Consider the following 26643-nt stretch of genomic DNA (forward strand, 5'->3'; position numbering starts at 1 on the left):
CATGCTCTTCCTGGTCCTTTCATAGAAATGTAACAACGCTGTTCTCCATTTCTATTGGTGTACAAAAAGGAGGTTAACATTTTTTACCACCATCAGCTACCAAGATTTTTAATGCTGAAATTGCGGCTCAAATAGTGTATGCTGCACCGATCTGGATTCAGGGAACCAATGCTGAAATTGACAGAATGCAAGCGAAATTTCTGAGAACCCTTCTACAGGTTCCTAAACGTGTTCCCAATTCCATACTTCTTCTTGAAACTGGAGAATTTCCACTTATATACAGGGCATGGATTGCTGCCATAAAACTATGGTTAAATATTTTTTGTTTTGCTGAAGGGAAAGGCTTATTAATACATCTCACTTCTGAAGATGGGCTAAAGTAATTGGGCTAAAGTAATTGAACGAAAAATAACTTCATATGGCCTCTCTCCATCCTTCCTTACATTATTGGGGCCAGATATGGCTCTGAAATCTGTGATCCCAGGAGGTCTGGCAAGGATGTTATCCTTGGCAGAACTTCAAATCCCAGTCATCAGTTCTGTCTGCTCCCCTCTTTGGGGACTGGTAATTCATAAAACAACCCATTTAGTCCAGCTTAATTTTCCGTTGAAAAAAATCTACTCAATTCTGGGCATGTGCATAGAGTGATATTTTACTACTCAAAGCCAGATTTTAACATGCTCCTTCTTGAGGTGTTGTATGAGGTATTCCGTCTGTGTTCTAAGATTTTGCCCAATGTAATGATAATGAGGTGGAATCTCTGAGAGACATGTTTCTTTGTGCATTTGTTGTTTTAATTGCTGCTGAATTTTACTGTTAGGATTTTATGTTATATTGATTTTACTGTTCTTGGAAACAGTTTCATAAGTTGTGGAGTCACTTCGAGTTCTCTCGGGATGAGGCAGCCTATAAATTCCCTTTACTATAAATAAATAAATAAATAAATAAATAAATAATGTTTTGCTTTCTTTGCAAATTGTACCAGAAGATAATAATGCCAAAATGATGTTATCATCATTCGATACCAGAGTGGGGAAATTATCTCCTGTAATTTTAGTTAAGACTCTCCTCAGAGTGACAAATGTCCATATCATGGCTACCCTGCCGCTGCTATAAACTTTTGTCTGTAGCAGCAAGGATTAGGGTTTTAAGATTCCACATTGTGGGAGATTAATTGCTGATAAATTGACTAGGGCTTAACGCGGAACACTTTTAATTTTGTATTTATCAGGAATGTATTCTTAAACTTGTTAAATTTATTAGTTCTTTTAATATAGTTTTAATGTGGGCTCCTGTTGACTGTAGAAATAAATATGATGTGATGATTGTAAAACAAGCTTTGTTCTTCGTAAAGAAGGCTACCCTCTCGTGGTCCTGGAATCACTTTCCTTTTGTTCTTTAAGATAGCCTTAGTCCCTCCTTTATATCATCTTTCAGTGTTATGGGTGTTCATTTCCAAAAGGATACCCTCTATGAACCTTTGCCAAATATGCAAATTAACTTTAAATCCACGCCACATTAGCTTACATTCCTCTTCCAGTCTGTTCTGTTTTAGCTAAGCAAGGTTGTTCCGCAAATTTTGTGGGGACATATCACTGGGTCAAATGTCCTCGGGCTGCGGTGCACATTTAGTCACTGGGGGGTATGAAAATCGCCTTAATACATTCCTCCTCCTCTTTTCCCCCAGGTCCATGCACTGGCTTCAAACCCTGGAGCAAAAAAATGTTGTTTGGTCGTGGTGGGGGAGGGCAGCCATCCATGGGGTTTTTTGGGGGCACCAGGCTACATTTTCCTTAGATATGTCTTTGGTTCTAGCCTAAAGTCTATCAAAATATTTGTGATCTACTAATTCCAGGAGATGAAAAAAAGTGGGCTCAGGATGGTTGTATTGGCCATTTTTCCAGAGAGGGCTGTGGAACAGGAGGGTCTCTTTCACTTTAATTTTTGCATGATTCAGTGTGTGAATCAATCAGAGGTCTAGAACAATCACAAATTCAACAAGAAGCAGAGAGAACCCAGGGTATTACTAGGACGTGGGGAAAGGTCTGTGCCACATCCTGCATGCATAATGTGTTGTCATTTCCATCCCTGCTTTCTAATACTGCCAAGTGCATACTCAGTACTGAGTAGCAGCTAAGCTACTGAGACAAACAGGCAGCAGCGATTCCTGCCACCTCTTTAGGGTTGACACTTCTTCCTCATTAAGACAGGGTGGTGGCAGCAGCAACCACTGAACATGGCTACTCTTCTCACAAGGGCAAAGAGACATATTACAAGAATATGCCTGGAGCCCTAGGCCAATTCTGACCATTGACCCTTCTGGTATAGCCAGCTCACAGGAAACATCCCCAGAAGTCAATTAAAATGACCGGTCCACACCTGAGAAAATTCATGCTGACACCCCACTTGAGGTGCATGACAAAGGTAATCTTTGCTGACTCTGTATTCCTATTTTTCATGCCAGACATCAGGACCAAATTTTTATATGCTAAAATTTCCCCTATGGAACAATCTTGTGGCCACAGCTAAGTGGTGGCAGTGTTTATGAGCTATTGAGACTATGCAGCTGTCTGACATAAATTTGCACAAGTTTTGGAGGAGCAAAAAAAGTTCAAAAAAGTTCAAATAAAATCACTGCAAGGGAGTTGTAGGTTATTTTTTTCACAGGCTACACTCCTCAATGCAAGCCACATATCAGTTTCTTTTTGTGGTTACAGCTAAGCATGCGGATTTGCATGGGTTTGATATCAGAATGTTATGATTCCTTTAAGAAAGCCTCTGTGAAGAGTAGGATCTTGGTGGAGATTAAGAGCCTATCTTTTTTTTAAGGCTATCCAATGAAACATCCAATGCCATGAGCTCATATTTATGTGCAAGAGTGTGGACCAGCTTTTGTGATCATTACTTATATAAATGCCTTTGGTATTTTAATCAATCCTGCAGATGTAGCTACTCAGGGGATCATGACTGGCGAACCGCTGGGGTCCTTCCCCCTTGTTCTGCCTTGCCAGGCCTGGAAGAGGCTGCTGCTGGGTGCCCTTGCCCGGCCCCACCTCCCTTTGGTATGCCAGAGGTGTGGCCTTCAAGCTGCGCAAGAACCCCCCTGAGTGCAGCAGGGCCTGCCTCTTTCCCTCTCTGCTGGCTGGTAAAATGTGGGATGCCCCGTCAGGGCCAGTGGAGGCCACTGCATGCACCCTTGCCCAGCCCAGCCCAGCCCAGCCCTGTCCTGCTCCACCAGGCCCCATCGCCAGCTAAGGTAAGGGGGGCATGGTGGGGGTGGGCGTGGGGAACAGCGCAATGGCCCATGGGGAGGTGGAAAACTCAGAGTCTGCCTCGGGCTCCATTTTCCCCAGCTATGCCTCTAGTGGATGCTCAGATGGGTGCTGGGATTTTGGATTACTCCCCACTGTTTCAAATTATTACAAAGTTGTAGTCCAGGAACATCCGGAGCACCATAGCTTGGCCACCCCTGCAGTGGTGGGATCCAAAAATTTTATTAACAGGTTCCCTTTGGTGATGGGATTCAAACTGTGACGTAGCGCCAATGGGGCTGGGCGGGGCACAATGGGGGTGTGGCTGGGCATTCTGGGGGCGGGGCATTCCTGGGTGGGGCTGTGGCAAGAACGCAGCCACTGCACCAGTCCTTGGGCAGGAAACAAATGCACGCAGGCGCAGGCTGCCATGCACGCCAGTGCACCTCCTGCTAGACTGTTCTGCTCCAAGTTCTGCGCGGCTACTGCTGAGAGGGGAGGGGCTTAACTAAGGCAAAAATCACGGCAAAACCACTCATTAGTAACCCTCTCGCAACACAAATAATTAGTAACCTACTCTCGAACTCAGGAGAACCTTGCTGATCCCACCTCTGCACCCCTGCCCTAGACTGCCAGCTACTCTTGTGTGGACGCAGCCAGTGGGACGAGGGCCTGTAGTGGGGAATTTTGTTACCTTGTGGGACGAGTGGGAGACATGATGGGAGCCACAGTTGGAGTAATGTGTGTTACCCCTGGATTTGTTCTATTTTTAAAAAATTGTATGCCACCTCTCCAGGAACCTACCGAGGCCGCTTAAAGTTAAAAAAGTAAAAGAGACATAAAGTGTGTGCTGTGTGGTTTCGAGGGCTGTATGGTTGTAGTTTTCTTTGGTAGCATTTTTTCTCCTTGATAAAGTTTCTCCTTGCATTCAGTGGCTTGGCGCATCTTCAGAGGGATCTCACTGAAGATGGCAAGTTTCTCACAGATGAAGGTGAAATGTCAGGAGAAAATGCTACTAGAACACGGCCAACCACACAACACCCCAGTGGGGCAGAGGGAAAGGATGCCGTCAAGTTCTTGCCTATCTCTCCAGCAGGCGATGAGCAAATGGGTGGCAGGTGGGTCAGGCGAAGCTGGGCAGTAAGCAAGCAAGCAGTTGAATGGCAGGTGGAGTGGGTGGACAGGCTGGGCAGTTGGGCAAAGTAAATGCTTGCAAGTGGACAGGACAGTCATGTGGGTGGAAGGCCAGTGGGTGGAGGTGCAGGGTGGAAAGGGCATCTGAATACGCCTCATGTGACCTCTGGCTACAAGTAGCCCCTGGATGTCCAGGCCCTCTGTCTCCCCTATGTATGCCATTCACCAGTGGGGGGCTTTTAGGGATTGAAGCTTCACCTTCACATGTGGCACATTCACTTGAGTCAGAACATTGCGGCCCTGTAGAGAGGCATGAAAATCCCATGTAAGGATGAAGTCCTTTTGGCATTCAGAGGACTCTCAACGTGAATCCAGCTCCCAGAATAATGGCCTCTACCATGACAGAATAACAACAGCACCAGAAAACCTGGATGTGTTCTGCATATTTGTTTGAAAGGTAAACTACATCCTTTTTTGGAATCCTTCAGGTTGCAATGCCGCCAAATGGACCTACAGCCATCATACTCAGCGAATTTAACCTCCAAGGAAATTTTTCTAAAACATGGTCTCCTTTCTGACATGGAGAATAATGCGACTTTCGAAAATCCAACTCTCACACTTTGTTTGCAAGTGGATTTGCTATTCCATACAGTAAAATCCAAGCCTCAAAGTGCATTAGAGAAGTGGGATTGAAAGTGCATTATCTCTGCATATGTGGAAGGGGCTTCCATTTGGAGAGAACTCCACCAATCAGATGCATTCAACTGTTTGTCAGTGATGAGCAACAGCACCAGATAATTGTTGTGCTCTTACATGATTCCCTTCCCCTGCTTTTTTTTCTCTCCTAGTTCATGGTCCAGCCTGAAAGGTTTCAGGAATCCCAGTTTGTGTGGGAGTAGAATTCCTTAACTCCACATAGGGTCTGGGTATCTGTGCATTTTCAAAAGCTCATTAAGTGGTAAAGTGGCATTGGATTCAAGGCTTTTCAGATCAGGATGACTTTCAGTCATGTTTCACTCAACAAGGGGGGGGGAGAGAAAGAAGGGAGCACACGAGCCCAGGGACCCAACCAGCAACAAGCTGCAGCTCATTCTTTAGTCATTGAGGAAGAACGACTTTTTTTTTTTTGGTTACATTTAAAATGCAGCTTTGCAATCTTTGCTGAAAACATTTAAAAAGACTACTGACCATACAAAAAGAAGAAAAACTGCTTGTTGTGTGAGAGAATTCAACTTGCAGTTCCTCTATTCTGCCCAATTTCTGTGTGCATGACAAACAAGCCTTCCTCGAAAGAGAGATTGTAATCCCCCATGAGTGCAGCTATGCAACACTTAGCAAATTGCAGGAATGAAATACAGTAGGAGTAGTCAAGATGTCTATGTGAGCACCACTTAATGTGATGTAGGTTGGGATAGTACATTTAAAATCCATTCTTTTTTATTCAAAGGGAAAGGTTGGCCAGGTGATGGGTAAAAGTATGTAAATAGAAGTTAAAGAGTCCCTTGCATGGTGTCACAAGGCTGCAATTCAATATAGTTAAGAAATTACTGCAAGTAAGTCTTGTGTAATTAATATTTGAATCCGATTACCATGAACACCCTATAGCTTTAGGCTGCGGGCTTATCACATAGGTAGAATATTTGCAGAGCACTTTGAAGTTCTTATCATTAGTGGAAGAAAGAACATCTACGAATCAGAACCCAGCTGAAGCAGCGTTACAAACCAATCAGTTCATTTGGCTCACCCATGGGGAAATGGTTAGGAATCACTTTAGATCATTTTTTGTACAATTTTACGAGCGTCTGTAAATTGTCCAGTAAGATATTTTCTTGTCTATGTAAGACTAGGCAATTGTAGAGAACTTCAGCACAATCTGGGGGAGGGGGGCAAAATGCTATCTGGGAGTGGTGTGAGCCTGTGCCAATGCATTTTCCTGCCCTGCTGGTATGGGTGACAGCTACTTCAGCAAGGGGCTCAAACAGGGTGGTAGGTGGGTGCCGCAGAGCTGTGTGGCACCCAACTCAGAAGAGGCTGGCTACCCCAGAGCTGGCATAACTGTGAACACTGGTGTGGCTGGGGATGGGCTAGGGTGTTCCCGGGGGTGGAACCAGAGGTAGGATCCAGCAGGTTCTCACCAGTTCCCGAGAGTGGGTTACTAATTATTTGTGTGTGCCGAGAGGGGGCTACTAATTGGGTCCGCTTTTCCATCTCCACGCCTCCCCTGCATACTGCCTTTGAACTGAAGGTTCCATATAGCACCAAGTACTCAATAATGTAACTCCCTGAACTAAGTTAATCCCTTTCAGGTACTGCAATTCATGTGGATTCTCAGCCTTCGTGACATCTTTATCCTCACTCAGTCTCTATCAAAGAACTCAAGTGCAGCCCCACCACATTGCTGTGTTCAGATTTGTGAGCTGGGGCATTTTCTATAATGTGATGATGATTTAGAAATGACCTGGTGCAAAAAAAAATTGTTTGGGGTCGTGGTGGGGTGGCTGCCCATGGGGGGGCATCCAACTCAGATTTTGCCCAGGGTCGGTTTGCTCTAGGGTATGCCTCTGCCCCTTTGCTGAGGGTGGGCTGGGCGAGGGAACTGTTACTGTAAATTCTTTTGGATTCCACCACTGGGTGGAACTGACCATAGTCAGCTTCTACTGGGCTTTTGGGCTGGGAATGCCCCCAGCACAGGAGTTTGAATTATGTCACACAAAAGAGTGGTGTAGGTCCATTTTGCCTATGGGGGATTCTTTGGCAGCCAGGGTTTTTCTCATTTTTGCTGCCTTACCTTGCTACCTTGATCCCCTCTGGAAACAGAGTGATGGCATGGCTCAGGCACTGCCCCAACTGCTGCAGCCCTCTACATTGGGCTGTTTCTCATAACTATGTATTTTGTCTAAAATATCCAGAGTAAACTTTTAGGGTAGACCTAACCTACCTAATGAGTAAGTGAGCAACTGTTTCCTGATCCATATTTGCTTTTCTCCTATGGTTAGAAATCTTTTTCTGAGCTGTTGTTTCTAATCTATGTCCTCTTCCCATCTGCATCTTTCCAGGAAAATACTATCTAGAGTAACTGAGGGAATTCACATTTGGGCTTAGGGCAGGAAATTATTCATAATGTATTGCTTTCTTATGCAACATATTTGCATACTATTTACATGCGCATCAGTTTGGCACGATCCTGTTGTGTGGTCTCTTCATACACACTACCACCTGCTGTAATAAAAAAAAATCTTCTGACTCATGAAAAAGAATTGCAAAAATTGTGTAATGAAAATCTCATAATAAATGGAGCAGGATGAACAAGGACATTTTGAGTTGGATAAAAACAGTTTTTTTCCATTGATAAAAAACGGAGCAAGGTGTCTCCTTTTAACCACCAAAATGTCTATGTTTGGGATCAAGGCCCCCTGGAACGGAGGCTGTAATGAGGAGAATTGGCTGAGTCTGAATGGGAAAAAATCCTATATGTATCCAGTAAATTGCTTTGAAAAACATCCATGTTAGAAGATGGATGGTTGATAAGAAGGTACAAAAAGATACTGTTAAGGGTTAATAAGCTAATCCTTGCACTGGAAAAAGATCTCAGAGGTGGTAAAATAAGATTTATGGATCCTTCAGAACAGGACTAAGTTATGTTTTCCCAGAAATTTAAATAAATATATTTATTATTTTATTACACTTCTATACCACTCCTTCCCTCTCAGGCTTGCAGCAGTTTACAACAAAGTACATACATAACACCATAATAAATACAATAAAACTATAAATACTATAGATTTAAATTTCAAACTCAACATACCTCCTATCAAACATGATGGCGAAAGCATCCAATTTCAACTGAGCTCAATTAATCTTAAAGAAAAGGGGGAGGATAGAAAAAAGTTACCACCTGATGGAAGAATGGCGGGGGAAAGGGAGGACCAGGATGGTAACAAGGATGATAGAGACTATACCTTGTCTCACAGAAAGACAGAACCTCAATGTTAAATTAATCTGCAGCCACTTCCTGGACTTTCTTTTTGAAATTTTTTGAAAAACCAATGGGTGGGGAAGATCATCTCTCACTGAAGCGATCCTACACAGATATAAGAAGTCTGACTGCAGAATTTACAACTTATATGATACATCTGAACACAAAATAAGCTATATGAGTGGGAAGAAGTTTTTGGCTCATTCTGCACATGCAGAATAATGCACTTTCAAACTGCTTTCAGTGCTCTTTGAAGCTGTGTGGAATGGCAAAATCCACTTGCAAACAGTTGTGAAAGTGGTTTGAAAACGCATTATTTTGCGTGTGCGGAAGGGGCCTTTGATTCCATACTGATTCCAGATGGAAATAAATTTAGAGTAATGAGAGCAAATTTTCTTTGTGTAACAGTAACGAAAAATCTCTTATAAAGTTCCAGGCTCTTTATTATTTTTCCCTTCACAGAGAAAACAAATCTATATACACTAGGTAAAGGGCCCATGGCATTCATATTTTTATATGTGAGTACATTGTGAAATATTATTAAAGATATTATTGGCTATACTTGGGACCCAAAAATTAAGGCAGATTCCGCATGGGCCAAAAACAGTGGTGTGAAAACAGTGTGAGAACAGTGTGGCCGAGTTTAAAACAGTGTAAAAGGCACACACTGTTTTCAACATCATTTTCAATAATCACTGCTTTTGGCCCATGCAAAATCCACCTAAGACTAATTTGAATTTGAAAGAAAATGTCCAATTCAGGAAATTATTTTATTTTTCTAAAAGGAGTATACTGTTGCTAGTTAAATTTTTATTTTATTTATTTTTATTTTATTTATTTATTTATTAATTCGGCTTTTAAAACCAATTAATCCTCCCTTCCATTAAGCAGCAGGCAATAAAAAATCTGGGATGTGGCTTATAAGGAAGTAAAATTGTTGATTAAATCCACCACGAATAAAGGCCACATTATTGCCTATATCTGTCAAGAGGATTTATTAGGATGAAATAATGTGGTGAGAATACATTTGTGACTTAACTAGCATATTGTCCTCATTTGCAACAGGCAGGAACTCTTGAACAAGAGTGACTAAGAAGATTCAAACAATTATTTCCTAATATGCCCTTTTAAAAATTAGAGATTTGGAGAAGTATGAGCTGCAGCAAATGGAAGATTCTGAACAGAGTACAGAAAGAAGAAGAAGAAGAAGAAGAAGAAGAAGAAGAAGAAGAAGAAGAAGAAGAAGAAGAAGAAGAAGAAGAGGAGGAGGAGGAGGAGGAGTTGGGATTTATATCCCCCCCTCTCCTGCAGGAGACCTGGGGGCTTACAATCTCTTTGCCCTTCCCCCTCACAACAAACACCCTGTGAGGTAGGTGGGGCTGAGAGAGTCTCAAAAGCTGTGACTAGCCCAAGGTCACCCAGCTACGGTGTGGGAGTGTACAGGCTAATCTGAATTCCCCAGAGAAGCCTCCACAGCTCAGGGCGGCAGAGCTGAGAATCAAACCCGGTTCCTCCAGATTAGATACACGAGCTCTAAACCTCCTACGCCACTGCTGCTCCTTTCTCAGAAAGCTGAGAAAAGGGAAGAAGAGGTGAGAGCCCAAAGGGGATGGGGTGTGTGTGGAAACAAAAAAGAATGAATGTTATGTAGGAAAGCAGAATTATAAGCTTTGATGAAGAAAAAAGGGAGTGTTGTAGGTTGTTCTTAGTTTAGCAAGACAAAACTGGGGAGGGTAACATGATTTAGATTTGCATTTTTGTTGTCGGGATGTCTAGCCAGCTTCCTTTGGTACTGTCTGGACCTTCAAGGCCATCAGTGGGCAGAGCAGTATATTGTAAATCTTTGGCTTTGCATAAAGGAAGCACTGTAACTACTATATATGCAAGAAGTCTCTTTTCATTCCTGTGCCGGTATTAATAGGGTTGGCAGTCCTGGGTTGGGAAATATCTGGAGATTTTGAGGGTGAAGCCTAGGGAGGGCAGGGTTTGAGGAGATGAAGGACCCTCAAAGGAGTATGTTGGCATAGAGTCCACTTCCAAAGCAGCCATTTTCTCCAGGTGAATTGGTCTCTATCATCTGGAGATCAATTATATTAGCAGGAGATCTCCAGCCACCTGGAGAGTGACCACCCTATGAATATCTGATGTTCAATTCTCAATCTGACAACTGATAGGATGGAGCTGCCGGCCTTGCTTGGGTTGAGCAAAAGGGCTATGCCGAGCTTAAAGTGAGGCTGGTGAGGTTACCGCTGATTGGCTGCCCCTTGTGAGGCCTCCTGCCATGGTTTGTCATCTTGGTAAGCCTGGCACACTGGTTTCATCTTTGGGCGCTGCCAGCCCCCCCAGCCTTAAGACCAGCCTTAAGACAGGGTGCCACCAAATATGGGTTAGAGTTAGACTGTTATTATTGGAATTGATGTTGCATACTGAACTTTAAATGTTTTTAGATGTTTTTAAAGTAATTTATTGGTCTTTATTGTATTGTGAACTGCCTAGAGCCCTTTGGGGATGAGGCGGTCTATGAAATCTAATAAATGAAGAAGAAGAAGAAGAAGAAGAAGAAGATGAAGATGAAGAAGAAGAAGAAGAAGAAGAAGAAGAAGAAGAAGAAGAAGAAGAAGAAGAAGAAGAAGAAGAAGAAGAAGAAGAAGAAGAAGAAGAAGAAGAAGAAGAAGAAGAAGAAGAAGAAGAAGAAGAAGAAGAAGAAGAAGAAGAAGAAAGGACTATGTTGGTTGATGATTGAGGGGTGCTCTGTGGCGTTCAGCCAGGCTTGGTGGAAGGGGCAGATGGTGGAGGCCCCTGAAGATCAGCAGCCAGGGTGTGTCTGAAGACGAACGGGGGGCCCCAGCCCAAATGGGCCATGGTGAAGTTGGCTGGAAGGACGGCGTTTGAGACTGCCTGAGAGGGTGGCACATGTGAGTGCAGTGGCTGGGAGTGTATTGGCGAAGGCAGCCACCCAAGCATGGAGACTGTTAAAGGCTGTTGGAGACCAGTGGCAGTGGTCTCCAAGTCCCGAATGGTGGCATGGAAACAATGAAAAAATCGACCTTGAATGGAAGGAATGCTGAGATACGGTGACTGTGACTGTGACGTAACAAGAGGAGAAAAATGACTGGTAGAAATTGTTTTAAGGTAAAAATATGAGGTTACTGAGAAGTCAATCAGATGTCAATCAATCAGAAGTCAATCAGAAGTCAATCAAAAGACAAAAATTGCTTTTTTCTTTCTTTCTCTTTGTGATATATTTGATGTATGATGTGTTGGAGTTGATTTGTGATATACTGTTGGTAATAAACATGATAAAGAGAAAGAAAGAAAGAAAATGCTTGGCTATCATTTGTGGAGACAAATTTAAGATGTTACATGAAGTATAAAGATAACTCCAAATTATATAGTTTTACCACAAAACTATCGCCTGAAACATCTTTCCCAGCCCTCATCCCCTCCTCTTTTTTCTGTAACATCTGGCTTAATGAATAATTCTGGTGAGTTCAAAAGCTTGCCTACTGTTTTGTGTCACTGTGGCTGCTCCTAATAAAGCGTATTACATGGATCGTTCTTTCTTTTTTGATTGTAATATTTGACCAGCATTCCTGCAAACAATTTTTAGGCAGCCCAACATTTTCTGAAATGTTGTTTCAGTGGTGGCTTAACCTGATAGGTCTGTTATGATGAAATGGCTTGATGATGGCAATCTGTGATAATGAAAGGTGAGATGAATTTCACAAGACATGCTAATCATAATCATTATTCAGAATTGGGTGTGTAGCTGCATCATAAATCACACCTGAGATACATATTTCTTTGCACTTTACCAAAGGCTAGAAGCCCATAGAAGACTGAAAGCACATAGCTTAAGTCTTCCTCAAACCTGATTTTCTCTTTCCCTCATGAATATAAGAAAAGCTGCATACAAAATGCATGCACCAAATTGGGTGTAAAAGCCACCTGGGGGAGTGTAAATAAACTGGGACTTCAAAACATATGTTATTGCTGGTATGATTCTTGCTATACCTGTGAAGGAAAGATGTTGTTCAAACTAGGCTGAGACGAGCCAGGACCAATTCAAATAAAAACGATGACATCACATTATGAAATGATATGGGGATGCAGTGGCAGATAGCCAAGGCTGCATCCACACATGGCTGGATATTTCTTTATTAAGCGCTATAGAAATCATACATCACCTGCATTGCCTGCATTGTATGGTTCACACACGAATTAGTTGTAATATCCAGTGATTACCAGTTTCTTTGGCACCCTGCTTTTCTCCCCAGTGGGGACCCAAAAGCATCTTAATTTCCCTCCCCCCAATCATTTTATCCTCACAACAACCTTGTGAAGTAGATTAGGCAACTGGCCCAAGGTCACTCTATGATCTTCCACCACAAAATGGTTTGATTTTATTGTTTATTGGATTTATATACTGCCCTCCCCTGAAGGGCTCAGGGTGGTGAACATAAGCTGCAGTAACAATACAATCATCATCATAATATCAATAATAATATCATCATCATAATATTAAGCAACAACCATAAAAATAATATCAACATGAAATAAATATCAATCATATTACAACAAAACCTCCTAACTACAATAAGTATAACATTTTAACAGAAGCATCAACATTATAACATCAAAAACATTACAGAAACAAAGGCATCAGTAATCATAACATATCATCATGGAATAACAAAAGCACCAACATTTTAACATTTCAACATCATCAACATCATAACATCCCTAGCAGCATAAACAAAACGTAATAAATAGATGGCGACTTTCTCTTTCCAGAACACTCTACAAGTATCAAGACCACATAGCCATGAGTACTACAGTTGGAAGAAGTAGCCTTGAATGCATGAAGTTGCTCCATACTGGAGTTTTGGTCTATCGAGGTGAGCATTGTTTATTATCAGCAGTTCTCCAGGGTCCCAGATAGAGAGGTCTTTCTATCACCAGCTACCTGATCCTTTCAACTGGGATTTGAACCTGAGACTGTCTGGATGCAAAGTAGATGCCCTATCACTCATCGTTATGCCCACTCTTATTTCTTTACAAATAAATCAGGGACGTAGGTAATGGAGGTGTTCATGGTTCAAACCCCCCCATTACTTGTCCGAAACAAATTGTCTCTGGGTGCCCCCCATAGGGCGGGGCAGGGCTCCGCCCCTGGCCCCTGCCTGGAGAGGGCCCCCCCCACCCCCCCGCTGCTGGCTGGGCTCCCAGCCAGCAGCCAGCAGTCCCTTTTGCCTCAGAAGAGACTGCGGTCCTCGGACTTGGAGATCTGCTTTTATAAGCACGGAAGCTGGGGGTGTGGCTCATGGTGTGGGGCCACGCCCCTACCCACCCTTGGGGCATGGCCACACCTCCCCAAGCCCCACCTCCAGCTCTCCGAGGTCAGGGACCACAGTCTCTTCTGGCCTCCCTGGAAGAGAGGGCAAAAGGGACTGCTGGCTGCCTGCTGGGAGCCCAGCCAGGGGCGGGGAGGGGGTGCCATGCCCCTGGGTAGTGTGGGGCCATGGCCCTGCCCCACCCCCTGATCCCACCTCATAAAAAATCTATACCTAGGTCACTGTTTGGAACCTTGTAGCATCTTGTGATTGTTCCCAGCCCTTCTAGTAACTATTTCAATTAGCCTAGCCCTTTTGCTGTGTTACCTACTATTATCCAAATTCCCAAAATGCCCCAAAAGTTATAGACCCCTGATCTAAAGCCTAGTTGAGTCATGCAAGTAGACTGGCATTAAAGGAAACATGGGCCTTTTATGTTGAGGTCTGCCTCATATTAAGCACATATTCCCTTCAGGTTGGATTCTTGATTTATGCGGTTAGTTTGGCCTTGTCAGAAGCTCAGATCAGAAAAGCTCCACGGTTTTTGAAACCCAGCAAAGTGTGACTTTTCCTTCCCTTCGTAGAGAAGGCAAAGGGAATCAGGATGTATTATGCTTCCTTTGGGTTTTCGAGCTCTTCCACCACCCACACAGCAGCTGTTCCGGCCAGGATCAAAGGGTTGTGTTTTTTTCTAATTTTCACGCTGCAGGTCTATCAACAATGAACTTTACATGGTCTATTGTATTACTGATAGACCCAAGCCAGCACCACAAACAAACAAATGGCAGGCAGAGATTGTATGGAAATGAAAAGGAAGTGGCGAGCAAGCAAAATGGTGGATCGGATTGACATAGCTGGGGACGCTTTGCAGCAGACTTCCCCTGTAAACAGAAAACTGCACAAAAACTACTCTGCGAAACTAACAGCCATGCTATAATAAGTGCACAAAAGCCATGATATCTGGGGTGGAGTGAGGTGGAACTGCGCCCAGGGCACACGCATGCCCTGCACCCCTGCTGCAGCACCGCCTGCCCCTGCCCTGCCCCGGATCACCCCCACCACGCCCTGGCTGCACCCCCACACTGGCGCCCTCCCGGGGCATCACGGTCCCCTGTCCCGTTGTCACTACACCACTGCATGATATTATCTCATCCAGGAAATACCACCGTTTCTTGGAAAATGCAATACTTTGGTAACAAAAGATCAATTTCAAGGGATGTTACACAGATCATGTACTGCAAACGCAACATAAATTTTCATTCCCTGGGGAAAAAACTACTTGCAGTACAATAAGAATTCAACATTGTCCCAAAAAAGATAGCAAGGAGCTGACATATTCCGTGGGATTGTTTAATGTTTTAATTATCATGTTCTCCAGCATGTAATTGCCATAGCAACCTCACTGTTGCATAACTCTGCCGTCTTTTTACTGATTCCAAAACAAAGATGTTAACTGTAATTTATTTTAACTACTTGTTAAATAACCCATTTAAGCAACTATGTGATTAAGTGATTAGAAATATTTAAAGCAAGAGTAGAGGGCACTCATGGCAGTGAAACATTTGGAAAGGTAAGAGCTGGGAAATTTAGGCTTTCATCACAGGCTGCCATCTGGTCCAGTTTGCGCAACTTTATCTAGTCGGAATTGGGGGTCATCGACTAAAGTCTAGATTTAAAATATCATTATAAAAAACCAAAACCATAACCTTAGAATGGAATTCTGTGTGTCACTTTAATAATAGTAAAATGTCTGGCTCTCCTTGTTTTTATTATGAAGCAGCAAAATGGAGCCACCCACGGACAAGGCAGGGTTGCTGCATGAATGGGGGACTTCCCATATGATTTTGTAAATTAATCAAAAGAAAACTAACAAAAACAGCCTGCTAAGGAATACATTCCTAATGGAACTGAAATGCTGACAGCAGCTGAGTTCACGTACAGAGAAGGGAGATCAGTCTGCTCATGCCTCTGAGAGCTGTCAGGATCTTGGAAGATGTTGGAGGTGGAGTACATATTTCCTTTCCTTCCCCCATGATAAATGAAACTATGTTAACAGGAAATATGTTCCTAGGAGAAGGATCCTAGGGGAAAAAAATCTAGGTCTCTCCTGGCCTATATTTGGCAGTTTGATAAAGCCTTTGTTAAGAGATCAACTGTCAGAATGCCTTTTCATTATCATAGCATGGTGGCAGCAGGAGAAAACCAGTTGCTGCAAAACACAGCCATGTTTGTCTACAACTCCTACACCTCTGGATTTCACTGGCAGAAATCAAACTCAAGGTAAGGATGGAGCCACAGGAAGGAAGAATTTCAGCTGTACACAGACTTCCCCATAAAAACAGAGGACAATGCCAGAAAAGTAAAATGTTTATTTTACCTGCTGGGGAAGCAAGGTAAAATTTTGCATATGAGTCCTTGCATATGATTTCCCTTGAACATAAGCATTTGTTCTGGTGTAACTGACTGTTGTAAAGTTATATTCCACTAAACATTAAAAAAAAACCTTTTCAAAATCCTCTTCAGGTTTTTCTCAGTGATAAGGAGAAAAATCCACCCTGAAGGCCAATCGGATGCCAAAAAAGCTGCCCCATCCCTCTCCCAGTTCTCAACCAGCATCTCTATATAGCAGAGAACTGCAATGACTTTCAGCAAGTGTGAGTTTTGGGGACGGAAGCAACCTCAGAAGAGTATAATGCCATGGAGTACACCCTCCAAAGCAGCTTTTTGCCCCAGATGGACAAATCCCTTTCATCTGGACAGCAGGTGTAATTCTGGTTGATCTCTACCCCCATCTGGAAATTGGCAAACCAAGTTCCTCTGCAGCAGGGGTCTTCAAACTATGGCCCTCCAGATGTTCATGGACTACAATTCCCATCAGCCCCTGCCAGCATGGCCAAGTGGTAGGGCTCATGGGAATTGTAGTCTATGAACATCTGGAGGGCCATAGTTTGAAGACCCCTGCTCTGGAGAAAATTGCTTCTTTGGAGGGTGGAGTTTATGTACCTCTGAGGTCCCTCCCCTCCTCAACGCCCTCCCCAGGCTCCACCCCTAGATCTCTAGGAATTTTCTAACCCAGAGTTGGCTACCCTATTATCTGCTCACCCAACAGCCAACCTACCTTTACCCTAACCCTCACTTATTATTTTTATTTAATTTATTCAGTCATAAATTGTTCCCAATATTGAAACAAAAAACCGAAACCTAAAACTGACCATAGCCCTATTCTCAGACTACGCCCTAGAACTCAACATAACACTAAGGCAACCCTGAGCCCCTGCCCTTGCCTTAACCCTAACCCTAATTTATTATTTTTATTTAATTTATTCAGTCATAAATTGTTCCCAAAATTGTAACAAAAACCTGAAACCTAAAATTGACCATAGTCCTATTCTAGGACTACACCCTAGAACTCAATGTAACACTAAGGCAGTTCCTAACGTTGTATGGTGCTGGTCTCTGGATCAGAACCACTTGCAAGGTAAGGAACTCTCAAGGACTTTTGAAGTGGTTATAAGGAAAAGAAGGCCTGTCCAACTCCCTTTCCTTTCTAACTTCCCCAAATGGATCACTTCACATCATTTGAAGCAATTCCTCCTTACAACTTGGGAAGGGAATTCTTCTCCCACACTCAGAGTAAAATTCCCCTCCTGACTTGAAAATAGTCTCTTTCTGAAACGAACTCTCACTTAGTCTGTCCCTCAGCAAGCTATCTCTGTTTTTAGAATCTGTGCTTGGAATTCTTCTTTCCCTAGAAAATAACTTTCCTTTATGGCTACAGTGTGGTCCTTTCCCCCCAGTACTCTCTCCCTGTCAACACCACAGGTCTATTCACAGACACCATACACTTTTGATCCCTCTTGGGTCTCAGAGTTCCACTTCTTACATTCCTGTCAAAAGCTCTGACTGGCTTCCTAACTCCACTCACTCCCAACCTGTCACTCACACACTCAAGGTTCTGTGAGAAATCAATACTTTACAGTCAGGCTTTTTTGCCTCTGCTTAGATCCATCGCATCAGTTAAAAAATAGGCTGGTGAATGGCGGAGGAGAAAATGAGGCAGGAAAGGGGAGAGGGTATGGGGATAGCCAGGAGGAGGGAAAGAAAAAATAGTCTCTGGAACCAGCAGAGAAGAGGAGCAGTGGAGAACAGCAGTGGGCCAGAAAGAGCTGAGGAGCTCTGATTTTTCTTTACAGAGGGCTTTTCTCAAAGCCACATCTTTTAAACAGTGTATTTTAAACAGGGGGTTTCTCTTTTTTCTCCTTGTCCTAGGGCTGCTGATTGGGAGAGGCTGCTGAAGGGGTGGGGCTTCTCACATTAGTAAATCTTTTCAGTTAGTGCTGAAGGGGTGGGGCTTCTCACATTTTTAAACCTTTTCAGTTAGTCTCTGGAGATCCAGCTATGCGCTCCTAACGGCGCGCACAAGTGTTTTACTAAATAAGAACATATTTTAAGGGATAGTAGAAGGTATAGAAACCTTAACGGGGAGGCACTAATTAAAATCAATATTTGAATATCTAAACAAAATTAGTTATGAAGGCAGAGGTAGCCAGCAGGGGCATGGGGGCTCTCCAGTGTTTTGCACTGAGTGTCACATGTATGACTATCTGCCACTCAGGGCAGAAGTTCATGGGTGTGTCTCCTGCAGCTGCAATGAGCTCCTGGCACTCAAGCGAAGGAGGCGCGGTGTGCGTTTCTCTTGAAGCTTCAAGGTGGCAGACCCTACGGCTTCGAGAGAGAGCAGAGAGGGCAACAAACGGTAGGGCTTTCAGGGACCTAGCAGCCGGTCCCATCTTCCCAAGGTGACATCTCTTCAGATGTCATGGAGAATGAGAGTCTGGGTGACCTGGAGGGTGCCAGTCTGTGGTGGTGGAAGATGCTCCCTTAAATGGGACCCCTTCCTTAGCTGGTGGTCACGATATCCTCTCCTGACTGAGGATACCCCTCGGGGAGGTGGGGGGCTCCTTGTAGTGGGTGATTCGATCATTAGGAATATAGAGAGTTGAACTTGGTTTGTGGAGAGGCGTGATGACCTGCGATGGTGACTCTGCCTGCCTGTAGATGCGAAGGTTGGGCAGCGGATGTCACGCTGCGTCCTAGATAGGCTGTTGGAGACAGTGCTGGGGTGGAGTCCAGCAGTTGTGAGTCCACATTGGGTACTCAATGACATTGGGAAATGTAGCCCGGGAGGTTCCTGGAAGCTAAGTATCTCTAGGCTGCTAGGGAAAAGAGTTAAAATCCAGGAACCCCCCAAGGTGGCATTCTCCGAAATGCTACTCTGTTCCCGACTAGCCAAGCAGGGCTGCAGTAGCTAGGCAAGCGGAGATACAGGGACTCAATGCATGGATGAGAAGGTGGTGTAAGGCAGAGGGTTTCAGCTTTGTCAGGAACTGGGGAACCTTTTGGGATAAGGCAGGCCTGTACAAAAGGGACGGGCTTCATCTTAACCAAAGAGGAACCAGGCTGCTGGCTCTCAACGTTAAAAAGGTGGCAGAACAGCTTTTAAACTAATCCTTGGGGGAAAGCCGACAGGAGCTGAGGTGACTTCGGTTCGGAATACAGAGTCCATGGGGATGCAGACAGAGAGGGAGGTTTTTCTAAATCAACCACATACAAGCGAGGAGCATAGCAATGTGATAAGTGATAGTGTCTACAAAAGGCTAGAGGGCAAATCACATAAATCCCAGGTTAGGGACAGAGACAGAGTATACAAGTGTCTCTATGCTAATAGTAGAAGCATTCAACCTAAAATGGGGGAGCTGGAGTACAGAGTTTTGAAGGAGGACATTGATATAGTGGGCATCACAGAGACATGGTGGAATGAGGAGAACCAGTGGGATGCTGTTATCCCAGGTTACAGGCTCTACAGGAAGGATAGGACAGGGCGAGTGGGGTGAGGTGGCCCTATACATCAAAGAGAGCATAGTGTCACATAAAATAGACAATGCAGGGGGAGCTGATTCCTCTACAGAAGCACTGTGGATATCAATACCAGGGGTGAAGCATAGTTTAACATTAGGAATATATTACCGTCCCCCTGACCAAATTGCACAAGAGGATTCTGAGATGGAAAAAGAAATTAGAGAGGCCAACAAATGCAAAAATGTCGTGGTAATGGGCGATTTTAACTATCCCCACATAAACTGGGAGAGTAAGGAGAGAACATTCCTGGATATGCTAAATGACTGTGGCTTAGAGCAGATGGTTGTAGAACCAACTAGGGGAGATGTGATCCTAGATCTAATTCTATGTGGGCCCCAGGACCTGGTGCGGGAAGTCAGTGTTGTTGAGCCGATAGGGAACAGCGACCACAATGCTGTCAGATTCAGTATCTCTGCATGCGAACAAGTGACAACTACTAATGTAGTTACATTCGCCTTCAGAAAGGGAAATTTCTCAAAGATGAGGGGAATAGTGCGCAGGAAGCTGAAAGGGAAAATCAAGAGAGTCAAAAATGTCCAAGGTACTTGGGGGTTATTAAAAACACAGTCTTAAAAGCTAAGCTGGAATGTGTTCCGAGGTTAGGAAAGGCCGCGCCCAGTCCAAAAGAAAGCCACCATGGCTAACAAGGGAGGTTGAGGAAATTATTAGGAAAAAAAGATGTCTTTTAGAAAAAATGGAAGTCCAACTTAACTGGATGAAGAATACCAGAGAGAACACAAATGGTGGCAAAAGAGAAGCAAGTTAGCTGTAAGGGAGGCAAAAAAGGATTATGAGGAACGCATGGCTGCGAACATCAAGACTAGCAACAAACAGTTCTTCAAGTACATCAAAAGCAGGAAGCCAGCTAGGGAAGCGGTAGGCCCGTTAGATGATGAAGGAACAAAAGGTGTGTTAAAAGATGACAGGGAGATTGCAGAGAAGCTGAATGAATTCTTTGCATCTGTCTTCACCCAAGAGGAGGTGAGGAAAATTCCTGCACCTGAACCAAGCTTCTTAGGAGGTGAATCCGAGGAACTAGCGAAGATAGTGGTAGACAAGGAAGAAGTTCTGGCAGCCATTGATAAACTAAATGCTACCAAATCCAGATTGCATTCATCCAAGAGTTCTTAAAGAGCTCAAGCATGAAATTGCTGATCTTCTCACTTTAATATGCAACTTATCCCTGAAATCAGGCTCCATCCCTGAAGACTGGAAGATGGCCAATGTCACACCAATCTTTAAGAAAGGGGCTAGGGGGGACCCAGGAAATTACAGGCCAGTCAGTTTGACATCTGTTCCTGGTAAATTAGTAGAATCTATCATTAAAGATAAAATTATTAAACATGTAGAAAAGCAAGACCTGCTGAGGAAGAGTCAGCATGGCTTTTGTAAAGGCAAGTCCTGTCTTACAAACTTAGAGTTCTTTGAGGGTGTAAACAGACATGTGGATAAGGGGGAACCAGTGGACATTGTCTACTTGGATTTCCAAAAGGCTTTTGACAAAGTTCCTCACCAGAGACTGTTGAGAAAACTCAGCAATGAAGGAATAAGAGGGGAAGTCCTCCTATGGATTAAAAACTGGTTGAGGAACAGGAAACAAAGGGTGGGTATAAATGGGAAGTTCTCACAATGGAGAGATGTAAGGAGTGGTGTCCCCCAAGGATCCGTTTTGGGACCAGTGCTCTTTAACTTATTCATAAATGACCTGGAAGTAGGGGTGGCTAGTGTGGTGGCTAAGTTTGCAGATGATACCAAATTATGTAGGGTGGTGAGAACCACAAAGGATTGCGAAGAGCTCCAAGTGGACCTTGATAAATTAGGTGAGTGGGCTAAGAAATGGCAAATGCAGTTCAATGTAGCTAAATGTAAAGTGATGCACATAGGGGCAAAAAATCCAAACTTCACAAACACGCTACAGGGGCCAGTGCTCTCAGTCACAGACCAGGAAAGGGATAGTTCCATGGGAATGTCAACTCAATGCATGGCAGCTGTGAAAAAGGCAAACTCTATGCTGGGGATCATTAGGAAAGGAGTTGATAATAAAACTGCAAGGGTTGTCATGCCCTTATATAAAGCAGTGGTGCGACCGCACTTGGAGTACTGTGTTCAGTTCTGGTCGCCACATCTCAAAAAGGATATCGAAGAGATAGAAAAAGTGCAGAGAAGGGCAACGAGGATGATTGAAGGATTGGAGCACCTTCCTTATGAGGAGAGGCTGCAGCGTTTGGGACTCTTTAGTTTGGAGAGGAGACGTCTGAGGGGGGATATGATTGAAGTCTATAAAATTATGCATGGGGTAGAAAATGTTGACAGAGAGAAAAATTTCTCTCTTTCTCACAATACTAGAACCAGGGGCATTCATTGAAAAAATGCTGGGGAAGATTTAGGACTAATAAAAGGAAACACTTCTTCACGCAACGTGTGATTGGTGTTTGGAATATGCTGCCACAGGAGGTGGTGATGGCCACTAACCTGGATAGCTTTAAAAGGGGCTTGGACAGATTTATGGAGGAGAAGTCAATCTATGGCTACCAATCTTGATCCTCCTTGATCTCAGATTGCAATGCTTTAGAAGACCAGGTGCTCAGGAGCAGCAGCAGCAGCAGCAGCAGAAGGCCATTGCTTTCACATCCTGCATATGAGCTCCCAAAGGCACCTGGTGGGCCACTGCGAGTAGCAGAATGCTGGACTAGATGGACTCTGGTCTGATCCAGCAGGCTAGTTCTTATGTTCTTATGTTCTTAGTGTGGGAAAGGGGATAGAGGGGAAAGTGAGGTGCCACCACCCCACAAATAACAGGTTTCTCAGCATGCAAGTAAGTGGGCCTGGCTGGCACAACATAACTGGGTCACAGTGGTCCTAGGTAGGGAGTGAGAGTGAAGAAGGTAAAGACAAAGGAACAGATGAAGGTACATGAACTGTTGGGTGAGAAGGAGATAAGCAAGCAGGAAATGGGGAAAGGTTAAGGGGGCTTTTGGGAAAGAGGAAATAGTGAGGGAGGAGGAAATTGGATACCTCCCACAAATCCTTATGGGTTTCCATTTATTGCTATTCTAATCAAGCAATGTACCGGTATGTGTTAAGCCAGGACTAATTTACATCATCGACCAACCATCAGGGAATCTTGTTAGGGTAGATACAAGTCAATTGGAGGCATCTGAGGGCATGGTTTGAGATGCAGGTCCATCATGTTTCAACTCTCCTAGCCCTGACAATTGCATTTTGGAACTGGGATTCAAACAGAGGAGCCTGAAATAGATGTACCTGTATTATTTTTATTTTAAATTATTTATATCTTACTTTCCTTATATTTGGTCATTGACTGTAAATAAAGTCTTCTTCTTCTTCTTCTTCTTCTTCTTCTTCTTCTTCTTCTTCTTCTTCTTCTTCTTCTTCTTCTTCTTCTTCTTCTTCTTCTTCTTCTTCTTCTTCTTCTTCTTCTTCTTCTTCTTCTTCTTCTTCTTCTCTTACTTTCCCATAAGCTCAGAAGTATTAACAGAAGTAATTTTCAAAACCATCATCTCACAATAACCGTGCTGTGCAGTGCTATCCAAAGGTTTTGTGTAAAAGCCATGCCTACAGGGCTACCTAAAGGGAGAATGGAGAAACATATCAATGTGTTGCATGTAACTTATCAATGTATGGTTTCAACCATGTTCTTTAAAACTGAAGGTTTTTCTATTTTTTCAGAAAAAGGAGCTTTGGGCACAATATATCCTTGTTTACACACATCCCATATTGTATGAGGTAAGATCCAAGAATCCATTCAATCCACTGCAGGCAAGCATGCAGGAACTCTTGCAAAATGACCCAGCCTGGACTGACTTATGCAAGGACAATCTGTTTGAAATGCAGCAAGATAAAGACTGGCAGAATCATTTACCTCATCTGAGAAACACTTTCTTCTCCCATTGGCTGATAGAGGCTATATGCCCTCTGACCACAAGATAACACAACATTTTAGCTTTTATTGACTGTTTCCAAAGAGCATAACCAAAAATTAACTCTAGCTTAACAAACAAAAAGGATTGCTGCATTTTTTCATTACTTCTGGCTCTTTAAAAAGGGGGGGGGGGTCTAAGTGCGGGTCTGATTCAATGCACAAGCACCCAAGTGGGTGTTTGGGGGCATTGGAGGATGTATGTGCCCCCATACTGCTGCCTCTGGAGCTCACCTGACACAGGATCAGACAATTATTACAACACTTGTTCCTTTGGAGCCCATCTAGCAGAAGTGACATAAGTAGCAACAGGCTTTGAACTGATAGTGTTTATATTGTCATTGTGCAACTGAAATCTTTTTGCATCCAGTACAGTTTTAAAGTATTTTACGTATTCTTGTATGCTCTCCAGGTCCTTCAATCATACACAGGATGATTGGCTGGAATACCCAGGCACATGGGTACCTGATTCACAGCAGAGAGGGAGACGAATCTTAATTCTCTCCCCCAAGTGCCATTTTCCTGACCCAGGAAGTTGCTATTTGCATCATTGGGAAAATGTTTATGTACTGATGGCTACATGCAGAGACATAGCAAAGGGGGAAAGCAGCTGGTGCGCTGGTGCGTCCTCCACCCCCGCCCCGCCCTGCAACACCACACCCCACCACGCCCTCCAACACCCATGCCAGGTCACATCCCCACAGGGAATACACCCAGTGCGTCGTGCACCCCCTCCCCCACTGCCGCCGCCACCCCCTTGGAGCTACACCTCTGGCTACATGTAAGATTCCCCACAGAGGCAAGTAAATGTTCCCTGGAGCCATTTCAGCTTAAGAAAATGGTGTCAGGGAGATGATTAACCCCTGGTTATCATGGTTCCAATCTGAATGTGACTCCTATACACCTGGCAATTAAGTGCAACACCCATGATACACATCTCAGCCAATGAAGTCAACAGCTGAGGTCCAGAAGAACTGAATGGAACACATTCCCCCTAGTTTTCTCTGGGGAGCTTCAGTTCCAAGCCTGAAGCTGGATATAAATAGGAGCTGTAATCAGCTCCAGTTTAATAACTTTGTGAGATGGGGTATTATTTCTTTTTAACATTTCAAAATAATCAGAGAACAGTCTGCCCCCATGCTAAAAATATATGTATAGAAATGTATTCAAGCGTAAGACTTTTTATGTAATCCATTAAGATTTTGTTTGTTGCTTTTTAATTGTGCAGACTCCTGAAGATCAAGACGCTGTTGTACATTCGGATCATCAGGTTAAGGTTAAAATGAATCACAGGCGATATTTTGGTAAGATCCTAACGAGCCTTCCCACCAGTAACATCTTCAGAGAATTTCAGTCCACCCACCTCCTTCCCACTGTAGTATATTGTTACAATGTGAACTTTATAATGGCGGAATAAAGATTATATGTGTTAAGAACAAAAACATCTTAATTTGAATTGATTATTTCAATATGTCATCTGAAGTAATTACACATGATTCAGTTATGGAAAAAAAAGACAGCTAGAAGAATCAAAAGTTTTTTCTGGCAACTTGACACAAAACTAACAGGGATGGGAGGTGTTTTAAAATGTAGGCAGCAGTTGACCTCTGACCCAATGGACTTTTTCCCAGTTGGGGTTGCCTTCTTTTCCCCTTGGTTCTTGAATACTCCACACCTCATCTATTGGGTTCCTTAATTCTATTTACTTCTTCACTAAGGCAGTGGCCATCAGCATTTCCAGTCCCAAGACTCACCTTAAACCTGAAGAAGCAGTACGAGACCCACTAGGCTACAAGCAGTTAACATCATGGCAATGTGACAGGAAGAGTGGGGAGCCAGAGTTACGTTGTCACTGGTAGAAAAAAATGGGGCAGGGACAAGAAGGTATTGACCCTGAGCCTTGCTGATGTTGAATGGAACAACAGGGGAACAAATAGTGGAAAAACATTATCATGCAACATTGCAAGTGTCATGCAATATGTCATGCAGTGCTCTAGGAATTTCCTCAATTTCTGTGGTTTTTCCATAAAGTTTTGGAGAAATCCTAGAACATAGCATGCCATTGTGATGATATTTCCAGTTATGTAGGCGGCAGTGATGTTGTGTATCACGTGACATTGTTTCTCCAGGCCTCAGTTGCTCCCAGTCTCCTACTGGTTGCACAGAGACTATGAGGAATTTATTCATCCTCTTCCATTTCTCAAGTGAGAGCCAATCTGTGGATATATAAATCTGCAGATCGGGCCCACATTGACAGAAAGGAGATTTTTCTTCAAATGGGGGGATCTCACCCCCAAGATTTGCAGCAAAATCTGAAAAGTAAAATGTTACATGGGGGGGAGGGGAGTTGAAATCCCCCAAAACCGAAGTGTTGTCTGCACAACAGGGGAACTACAGTTGCTAACCTCCAGGTGAGGGTTGGAGATCACCCAGAATAATCTCCAGATAACAGATCTGTTCGCCTGGAGAAAATTGCTTCATTGGACTCTATGGCATTATACCTTGCTGAACTTGCTTCCCTCTCTAAACCTCACCCTCCCAAGCTGCACCTTCAAATATCCAGGAACTTTCCAACCTGGATAAGCTAACCCTAAAGGAACTGATCTCTTAAGTTGGGAGATCCATTGTGGTTCTGGGAGACCCAGTGCCACTACTGCTGCTGTGGGTGTCAGGAAGAAACATGTGGGAATCTGGGAGAGTGATAGGGGCAGAAGGAGAGAGAAAGCGACAGGCATGGAGGAGAGCAATCATAACAGGATTATCCGTAGCTTTAAGAATCAGAAGCCCTCAGTGGCAGTTGCTAGGTAACCACAACATTCTATGCTTGCTTTCCGCTATACAAACTCACTAGATGACATGCCATTCACATACTTTCAGCATAATCTACCTCAGAGGGTGGTTGTTAGAATAAACAGGAGGAGAGGAGAATGATATAGTAAGCAAAGGGATAGCAGGAGAGAGAAAGAGTGAGAGACTGAGAGAAATATGGGAAGATGGGAGGAAGCAAAGGTGGAGGAGAATGAAATACCTGCTCCCACAAATTTCTTGTAGGTTCCCACTGGTATTTTCTAATAGCAAAGTTTACCAAAT

At 43.6% G+C, this 26643-nt stretch overlaps 1 long non-coding RNA gene across 1 annotated transcript in view; it reads left to right on the forward strand.

Moving 5' to 3' along the window:
- The window catches only part of LOC125433720, a 79147-nt gene extending 54228 nt beyond the window's left edge, over nucleotides 1-24919 (forward strand). Inside the window, exons 4-6 of the long non-coding RNA XR_007244658.1 lie at nucleotides 13156-13259; nucleotides 23304-23360; nucleotides 24782-24919. This is a non-coding gene — a long non-coding RNA (uncharacterized LOC125433720). The remainder of the gene's footprint in view (nucleotides 1-13155; nucleotides 13260-23303; nucleotides 23361-24781) is intronic.
- Nucleotides 24920-26643: the final 1724 nt, after the last annotated feature.

The sequence above is a fragment of the Sphaerodactylus townsendi genome, linkage group LG01 (genome assembly GCF_021028975.2).
Source record: "Sphaerodactylus townsendi isolate TG3544 linkage group LG01, MPM_Stown_v2.3, whole genome shotgun sequence".
NCBI classification, from domain to species: domain Eukaryota; kingdom Metazoa; phylum Chordata; class Lepidosauria; order Squamata; family Sphaerodactylidae; genus Sphaerodactylus; species Sphaerodactylus townsendi.